The sequence below is a fragment of the Podarcis muralis genome, chromosome 5 (genome assembly GCF_964188315.1).
Source record: "Podarcis muralis chromosome 5, rPodMur119.hap1.1, whole genome shotgun sequence".
Taxonomy (NCBI): Eukaryota; Metazoa; Chordata; class Lepidosauria; order Squamata; family Lacertidae; genus Podarcis; species Podarcis muralis.
This window is the reverse complement of record NC_135659.1, coordinates 70,861,196-70,869,604: the sequence shown is the minus strand read 5'-3', so window position 1 is coordinate 70,869,604 and position 8,409 is coordinate 70,861,196. Positions and strand designations below refer to the sequence as shown.

Below are 8,409 nucleotides of genomic sequence, written 5' to 3'. Positions count from 1 at the left end.
AGGGGAAGAAATGGAAACAGTGACAGATTTTAACTTCTTGGGCTCCGTGATCAATGCAGATAGTGACAGCAGCCACGAAATTAAAAGACGCCTGCTTCTTGGGAGAAAAGCAATGAGAAACCTAGACAGCATCTTAAAAAGCAGAGGCAATACCTTGCCGACAAAGATCTATATAGTGAAAGCTATGGTTTTCCCAGTAGTGATGTATGGAAGTGAGAACTGGACCACAAAGAAGGCTGATCGCCGAAGAATTGATGCTTTTGAATTGTGCTGGAGGAGACTCTTGAGAGTCCCATGGACTGCAAAAAGATCAAACCTATCCATTCTGAAGCAAATCAGCCCTGAGTGCTCACTGGAAGGACAGATCCTGAAGCTGAGCCTCCAATACTTTGGCCACCTCATGAGAAGAGAAGTCTCTTTGGAAAAAACTCTGATGTTGGGTAAGATTGAGGGCACAAGGAGAAGGGGACGACAGAGGACAAGATGGTTGGACAGTGTTATAGAAGCTACAAACATGAATTTGACAAAACTCCGGGAGGCAGTGGAAGACAGGAGTGCCTGGTGTGCTCTGGTCCATGGGGTCACGAAGAGTCGGACATGACTAATCAACTAAACAATAACAGTCCTATCAAGAGGTACCTAGTGGAAAACACTGCTGCCCATTGCTACTACTAATATGAACGTTGAACAAAGATATATTGAAAAACAGCAAGCGACCCACCCAGGCAACCTGGAAATGTTGCACTCATCAGTTAAATATAGTTTATAACTATATAGTTTATAACTATATTTTAGTTAAACATGCATAGAAAAGAATTGTTCCATAATCCACCACAGTTCTTCTTAGGAAAAGAAAAGGTAACTCAACTCTCCCCTTAAGGCAACACAGATAAAGTGATTTACAGGGGATAACACGGGGGAAAGGACTATCTTGGTAAACAGAAATATCAGGTTAGCAGAAACGTATGACCCAGCTGCTCTTCCGAGACTATCTTCTACCATGAGCAGAAGATAAACAGAAGCAGGAAGAGAAATGACTTGACATTAGCACCTTCCTTGCAGCTATAAGTGAATGGGGCTGCGATTCTGAACACCATAGTAAGTAACCCCTGTGAACTCAGCGGAACTTACTGCCGAATAAGCATGCACGGGACTGCTTTTTCTCTGTTTTTATGTTGTATATATTTGGGTTTGATCATATGGAAACGTGACAGAAGTACTGGCACCTATTGTATTTCATGGCAGGTCGGTCCTAATGTTTACAAAACTTTCCCCACCCTCTTTCGGCTACTGCTGATAACGTTTCTGTTGTCTTTGGCGGAGTGGCTTTGACCACCTGAAAGCTTTCGCCGCACCAGACGTGCGAAGACTGCCAAGGTACCACAGGAGGCCACCTCGAAGATGCGCCCGCGCTTTTCCCTCACCAGGGAAGACCCCCCCTCGCTCCCTCCGCTTGCCTTTGCCACACTCGCTCTCGCGGCGCCGCCTACCGCAGGCCACACCCTCCTCTCCTCGCCGCAGACGGCCCGGAGGCGGTGCAGGCAGGCGGCCATTTTGTGGCGCTGCTCGGTCGCTGGCGCTGGGGCTCAGCGCGGGGAGCGGGGCCTGAGTGGCGAGTTAGTTTCCTTTCTAACCCACTTTTTTCCCGTACAGGCCCCTCGGTAAGAACTTAGCACTTCCCTGGCGGCGCCTCCGGCTCGCCGGGGAATCATAATAGGTGGGGAAAGCCGGTCTTGTCCGGCTCGGCTGCGAGGGGGAGCGTGTTCCCCTCCCACCTCAGCTTGCACAAAGGGCGGGAGGGCGGGAACGAGGCCTGAAGGGAGCGGGGGGTGAGGGCCGCGCTCCGGAGCCTCGTTGGCTCCTCAAGGCCTTGGCCTGTAACTCTCGCGTGGGGTCTGTAGGTTGGACAGGCATTTAGCGTCGCTAAGGCATTTTGGGCCTGGTGCGCAGGGTTGCTTGGCTGCGCCTGAGCGACGGTGCTGGTTCGGGGTAGTGGAAGAGCCGCCTATGCGCCCCGTGGGTTTGTGACCCCCGTTTCTTTTGGGGGTAGGTGAGTATCGGCGGCTCCCTTCATAAGTGGCCTAACTAAGCCGGGCTTCCCTGGGAGCATCCCCGGGGCCGGGTCTTAGGGCGGTGCAGGCGCTCCCATTGTAGGGGATGACGGGGGCGAATGGAAGCGAACTCGGTAGTGTAAAACAAAATGGCCTGAGCTGCGGGGATTTTTCCCCCTTATTTTTTTTTGCATCGACCAAAAGCTGCCGCAGTACACCGGATTCTCTGGCGTCCAAGTCAAATAAAGACTCGTCCTTGTGCAGATTCGAAGTGGTACTGGACTCAGTGTGAACAACGCCGTGATGAATTTTCGATAGCTTTCGATTGAGATCTAGAGTCCTGTTTTCAAGGTTTTGTTTTGGTGGGGTGGTCTCCAGGTACACACACCACTGGTTGTTATTTTGGTTAACTGCGCTCTGTGAAATTTCTGGGCCCTTCGTGGTTAACAAAAATTTAAATTCGCGGCATGAAATGATACCTTACGTGTGAAACCCGGTGTCGCTGTTTTAAGTTGGCTAAAAAGGCTTTAAGAAAGATTTGGTTCTGGCGGATGACTTCAGAGTTTATGGTTGTTCTTTAGGACTCCTGGGGTGGATCTGTTTCATATCTTCACTGACATGGGCGTGCTCATCAGGTTATATAACAAATTCATATGTTATAGAGCGATAAGGACATCATTTGTATACAAAATTAATTTGTCGTTCCGAAATTTGACTTCATAAAAGAGAGCTTCATTGCTTGCTGTATTTTCCTAGTTTCTTTATTTCCTCTGAGGGACATAAATGGAAGGATATTTGCTTTTTAAACAATAGGGCTGTTGTAAATAGGTAAAGTAATTGATGATTATTAGCCAAAGATAAAGGAAGGTGATAGGAATTAAATTTGTCAATTGACAATAGAACAGCTAAACTCACATATGGGTACAAACTGTTAAGATGCTATAAAAAAGGCTTTTCATTTTAAAAAAAGTATTTGTTCTTATGTATTTTGATTATTAGGAAATACTGGCTTTAGTTTTGTGTTGACTTTGAGTCTTCAGTTGTGAATCCCTTTATTCCAGCACACTTTCCCTTCCCCTTCCCCAGCTATTGATAAGCATAGTAATCCTACATTTTTAATACTGTTTGTTTGAAACAAAGCTCCAAGAAAATGCTTGGTGTTGGAAAGTTACTATGTACTTAGGAATGTTCTGCTTACCTCATGAATAAAAAAGAAGCTTATCATAGGTTCTATAGGATTTTGGTGTATATTTCGGAACTCAAGGGCAACAGAGTATTCATTGGGCATGAAGGAGTCATTAAGACCAGGGATAAATTAATATGACAGAATATCTCAGCAGATCTGTTAGTATGCTTTTTTCGAAATGGTTTTTGATTTCTGAACATGCTTGCTTGGAATTATGCATGCGGCATAAACCACAGAAAATAGTTATGGGAAAAACTGAGCATGATGGCAGACCCTTTTGTTGAATAGAAATGTGCACTGGGAACTGGTTGGAGAAAAATATCTCTTAGCATTTATATTTTGCAGTGAAATAACCATGTGGAACATTATTAAGCTATTTAGAAATGAAAAATGGTGATCTCTCGAATTGTACAAAAAATTGTCATCAGGATAATTGAAAGATTTCAGATGCTGAAGTTTGGCTGGTGCTGAATAATTCTCACATGAATTAACATATGTCCTAATCTTGAATTGTAAATAGTTTATAAGGTCAGGTAGTGAATGAGTTTTGAGTGAGATGGGCGCACAACCCTAGAGTCTGTCAAGACTGGCCCGTACAGGCAGGGGTACCTTTACCTTTACCTAGTGAATGAGTTCTTGGGTTTTGCTGTTCAGACAGGTGTTTTACTTCAGATTTTATGCGGGAATTCACACTGTTTAAGTTTTGTGGTGCTGATGTTGATTTGTTCCTTGAAAGTCTTTGTTTCGATTAATTGTTATTTCCTGTGGTCAGCAAATATACGGTTTTCTTTAAATAAGGCATAATTACAGATATCACCTGTTCATAGAACTGCCTGTCAAACCATTCATGAGATGTGTGGAATTCAGTATTCGTTTTTGTTTCCTTTCTTTAAATGGAAAATATTTTCAGGATCTGCAGATCAGGATTTCCAGATTACATTAGGGTTGTGTGTGTTTAAGTACTAGTGTATATAAACTTGCTGAACGTTGGACACAATGATTGTGAAATACTGTTTGGTCCTGTGCTTTGAGAAGAAGATTGCCCTGTTTGCAATTTATGTTGGATTGTATTTTGATTCTGCAGCTCTAAAATAAGCAAGGTTAAAGAAATAGGAGGAAGTGTATTGTAAGGTATTTGCAGTCTGATTTGGCTTCAGCAAATGTGAAATGACTTTGAAAGGATGTTGTGTTTTGGTTTATTTAAAGTACTTCTTAATTGGGTGAGAAGTTGTAGCATTAGAAAACTATTCTAGTTTTCTTGATCAGGAAAAATAAACTAGCCCTCTTTATGAAATGAGACAAATCTGAAGAGAGAATGCAAAGTTAATTTCTTTAATGAATGTGTTCTGGCTTTTTGTTTGTATTCATTCTCATGTTGAATATTTTTTGTTTTAAAATAAAAGTAAATGTTGCTATCAAAATGTGTGAAGCTGTGGAAAAGACCAAGGAATGTATATTTCATGCACTCTCAAACTTGTGGTTCCCATGTATTGGAGTGCCTTATGATGGACATTGTCCCAGACTGTCATAATACACAGCACATTGTGGACTGCTAACTTTTAGTTATGTGTTGCTTGCATTGATTTTTGCCTCCATTTATTCTTTATTTCAGTCTAAAAGTTGGTTTTAATTGGTTGCCCACAGGATTGCCTTGGCTTCTACTACTTGTTAAGGAAAAAACACACACCTCTCTTGGCAGGTAAGATACTGAAGATGTATTTATGCTTACTGAACACGCTTGGATAATTCAAAGTACTCAGGAAGATAGAGCCAGTACATGAGTTACTTTAAAAAGTTTAAATCACCAAAAATATATGGAGGTCCCCCCCCCCTTTGTTGGCCTCAAGTTATGATTTTTTTTGGTAAAACTTTCTGTGGGTAGAATTCTTTAAGATTGAAGTCTTTTTAGGGTTATGTGGTTTTTAAAACACCATTAACTCTTCTGTATAGCAAGTTTTGTGTAGTTACCCAAATTGTCTAGTCATGTAGGTTTAAAAACAAACGAAACCCAGGTGAGTTCTACTCTCCTAGCTGAAGCTTGGCAGCTAAGTCTTTAATTTGCATTTGGTGTTTGAATGCATTTTTATTATAATTGTAGCTCTTTGGTGTTTAGTCTGAAATAATTAATACATTTTGTGATGCACATCAGTGTTAGCTATATATTTACAAAGTCAGATTTTTATATATCCGTGCCCCCCAAAATACATTCTTTACATATACCATGATGGTTATATCTACAGCCTGTTGTTTTCTGGAGAACTGTACTATTTTGCTGCTCAGTCTTCTATGTAACATTTATGAACTGTTGTTAAATGGCTGTGCAAACATTTGTGCCTTGTATTTTTTAATAAGTATCTCCAGATGAATGAATTATTTAAAATGGAAGGCCATGTTAGGCAGCTTTATGACATCATGGAAGAAATGCATTCTTTGAGATAATGGCCCAAAGATTAATAATTTAGTTTCAAATATTTTTATCCTTCTCTCTATCTAAAGTATAATCAAAGCAGCTATTAAATCTAAAACATCAGTAACTACAGTTTGGTATAAAATAAACAGCACAGCATAGCTTTTTGGTAAGTATAAAAGACAAAAGCTTTGTGAACTACCCACATGAAAACAAATAAAGATGGAGCCAAGTAGACATCTCTCAAAATGACGTTCCAAAATATTTGCACATTGTCAGAAAAGGCCCTGTTCCTATGGTCTACCAGTGACATTTCTGGTGATGAAGTATGGAACAAGACTTTGGTGTCTCAATATTTCAGCAGGTTCCTAAGACAGACTTAATAGTTTTGATTAATAGAATGTATATATCTGGACTGGTTTATCTCAAAACTCCTTATGGTTGCAGAGAAAGATTTGGCTGTAAACAATACTATTGCTTACTTGTGATGATTGAAAGCATGTCCCTGTTTTTGTGTAAGATCAGAATTTTGGTGCACATAGTGCAAGTGAAATACTTATGTAGGTCAGATTAGGAGGCTTCTTCTACGTTTTTCAGACCAAGGACCAGGCTAAAGTGCAGACATGTGTTTGGGCATTTATACTTAATTTTCATCATACAGGCTTTGTCCTGTTTGCGCAGGGTTGCATTCCTGGTGCCTGCACACATCGGAGTGTACATAAGCCTACTCTTTTACGCCCCCAACTTGTGTTCAGATCACTTCCACAGACCACATTTGTTTGGCAGTAGTTCTGCTGTTGCAGTCTGCTTTAGATCCTGGAGCACCAGTTGAATAACTGTGGTAATAAGGTATGCAACAAGGTATCTTCAGACAATACACCTTGATTTATGGACTTAATCCGGAAGTCCGTTCTTAAACCAAAGTGTTCTTAAACCAAGGCATGCTTTCCCATAGCAGTGGGGGCCTCAATTTACAAATGGAACACACTCAACAGGAAGCAGAGCATGTTCTGCTTCCAAGGCAAAGTTCACAAACCAAAACACCTACTTCTGGGTATGCAGCATTCTTAATCCAAGTTGTTCATAAACTAAGCTGTTCTTAAACCAAGGTACCACTGTATATTTGTGGTGGGTCTTGAACATGCAAAATTGAATGTTCTTCAAAAACCAAAACAAAAAAAATTCCTTCCAGTAGCTATGGCAGACCAACACGGCTACCTATCTGTAACTTCAAAAACCAGTTGAAGATATTAATAGAACTTGAGCCTCTGTGCAAAGGTTCCAGTCATAGGCACCCTCAATATTATATAACATGGTTTACAACTTATTCAATCTTTTAACAAAAATGTTTTAGCCTTTTTATGATGTGCTGAGGTCTGTATTCTACTGAATAGGCCTATTCACTCTTTTGATTTTGCTGCTTAGGTTATGATTATAACACTTCTGCAGAATAAATGTTTTGTAGATGTTGCTGTCCAAATAATAATAATAATAATAATAATAACAATAATAATAATAATAATAATAGTTTATACCCTGCCCATCTGGCTGGGTTTCCCCAGCCATTCTGGGTGGCTTCCAACTGAATATTAAAAACAGTACAGCATCTTCCTCTAATATGTTGTACTAGTTTTGAATGCTTGCTTTAACTTGTACTAAATTGTTTGCTTGCATTTGAATAATCTACATTTTCTTATGCTTTTAAATTAGGGATTAATAAACTTTTTAAAAGCCTTTTCCTATTTCTCATTTGCAAATCTATTGCATAGTAATTTGTATCTGTGACTGTCATAACATCTTAAAGGTGACACTGCAGATTTCAAACCTGTTTTATTTTAAAAGAAAACTCTTTAATTAAGAGTACTTACTACAGTAAATATAAGCAACATTGTAAAGCTGGACAAAATATATTACAACACAAAACCACTGTTATCAGCCTGAAGGGAAGGGTTTAAATAAAACAATAACTATTATAATTATAATTATTTCTACCAGGAACTAAATGAACTTCAGAAAGACTGTGACACCACATCTTCACCAAATATGATGTACAGTATCCAGTACATCAATAGCCCTTCCAGCACTTAGACATTAGGATGAATGTGAAGTACTCTCTGTATCTTAATGAGATTTAGCATTATTAGTGGATGACTTTGAACGTTGCCTCTTTGATCTAGCATAGATATATTGAAAAAATGTTTAAATGAAATTTGCTTCCAGTATTCTGGTGGCATAAGCTGGTTTCCTGATTTGTTTAGTAATGGGAAAATGTAATTGTAAATCCCAGGCAACATGGGACCGTTGGAGCATTTATTTTTCATACTTCTGGCTACTGGCTACTTGGTTGTTTCAGCTAAAGTTCATTTTATAGTTCTCTCTGCAACCATAAGGAAAAAGGAAGGTTCTTCTGATGAGCTTCAACTAAATCAAAGCCAATTTATTGAAAATTTTATGATACTTCAAAAGCAATTACGTAAGTTTTTATCCCTTCATGTTAGGAAGCTCATGAATGGTTTTAAAAGCATTTTCTTTTAACAAAAAAGGGTTTTTTTAAAAAAAGAAATCATGAACATTTTAAATACTATTTCCTTTATCACATTATTTTTCCTAGAGATGCCAGTCCTTTTTTTAATTTAGGAAGGCTTTTAACAGTACTATGTAGCTATTTCAGAGGGGCATTATCTGAAACAGCAACATAATCAAACACAGGGTGCAGGAGAGGTGTATTACTGGTTCCCATCTGACTTCTAAAATACATCTTGCAG

At 39.6% G+C, this 8,409-nt stretch overlaps 1 protein-coding gene across 6 annotated transcripts in view; it reads left to right on the top strand.

The window, feature by feature from the left end:
- Positions 1-1,532: 1,532 nt before the first annotated feature.
- CPNE1 (copine 1) overlaps positions 1,533-8,409 on the top strand; it is a 54,232-nt gene continuing 47,355 nt past the window's right edge. For 2 of the 6 annotated variants that reach the window (XM_077929152.1, XM_077929159.1), the window contains exon 1: positions 4,850-4,936. The gene's annotated coding sequence lies outside the window, so the exon portion shown is untranslated. Of the gene's footprint in view, positions 1,662-1,855; positions 2,051-4,849; positions 4,937-8,409 lie in introns of those variants that run through there. The other 4 variants (XM_077929154.1, XM_077929153.1, XM_077929157.1 and 1 more) reach the window with 4 other exon arrangements.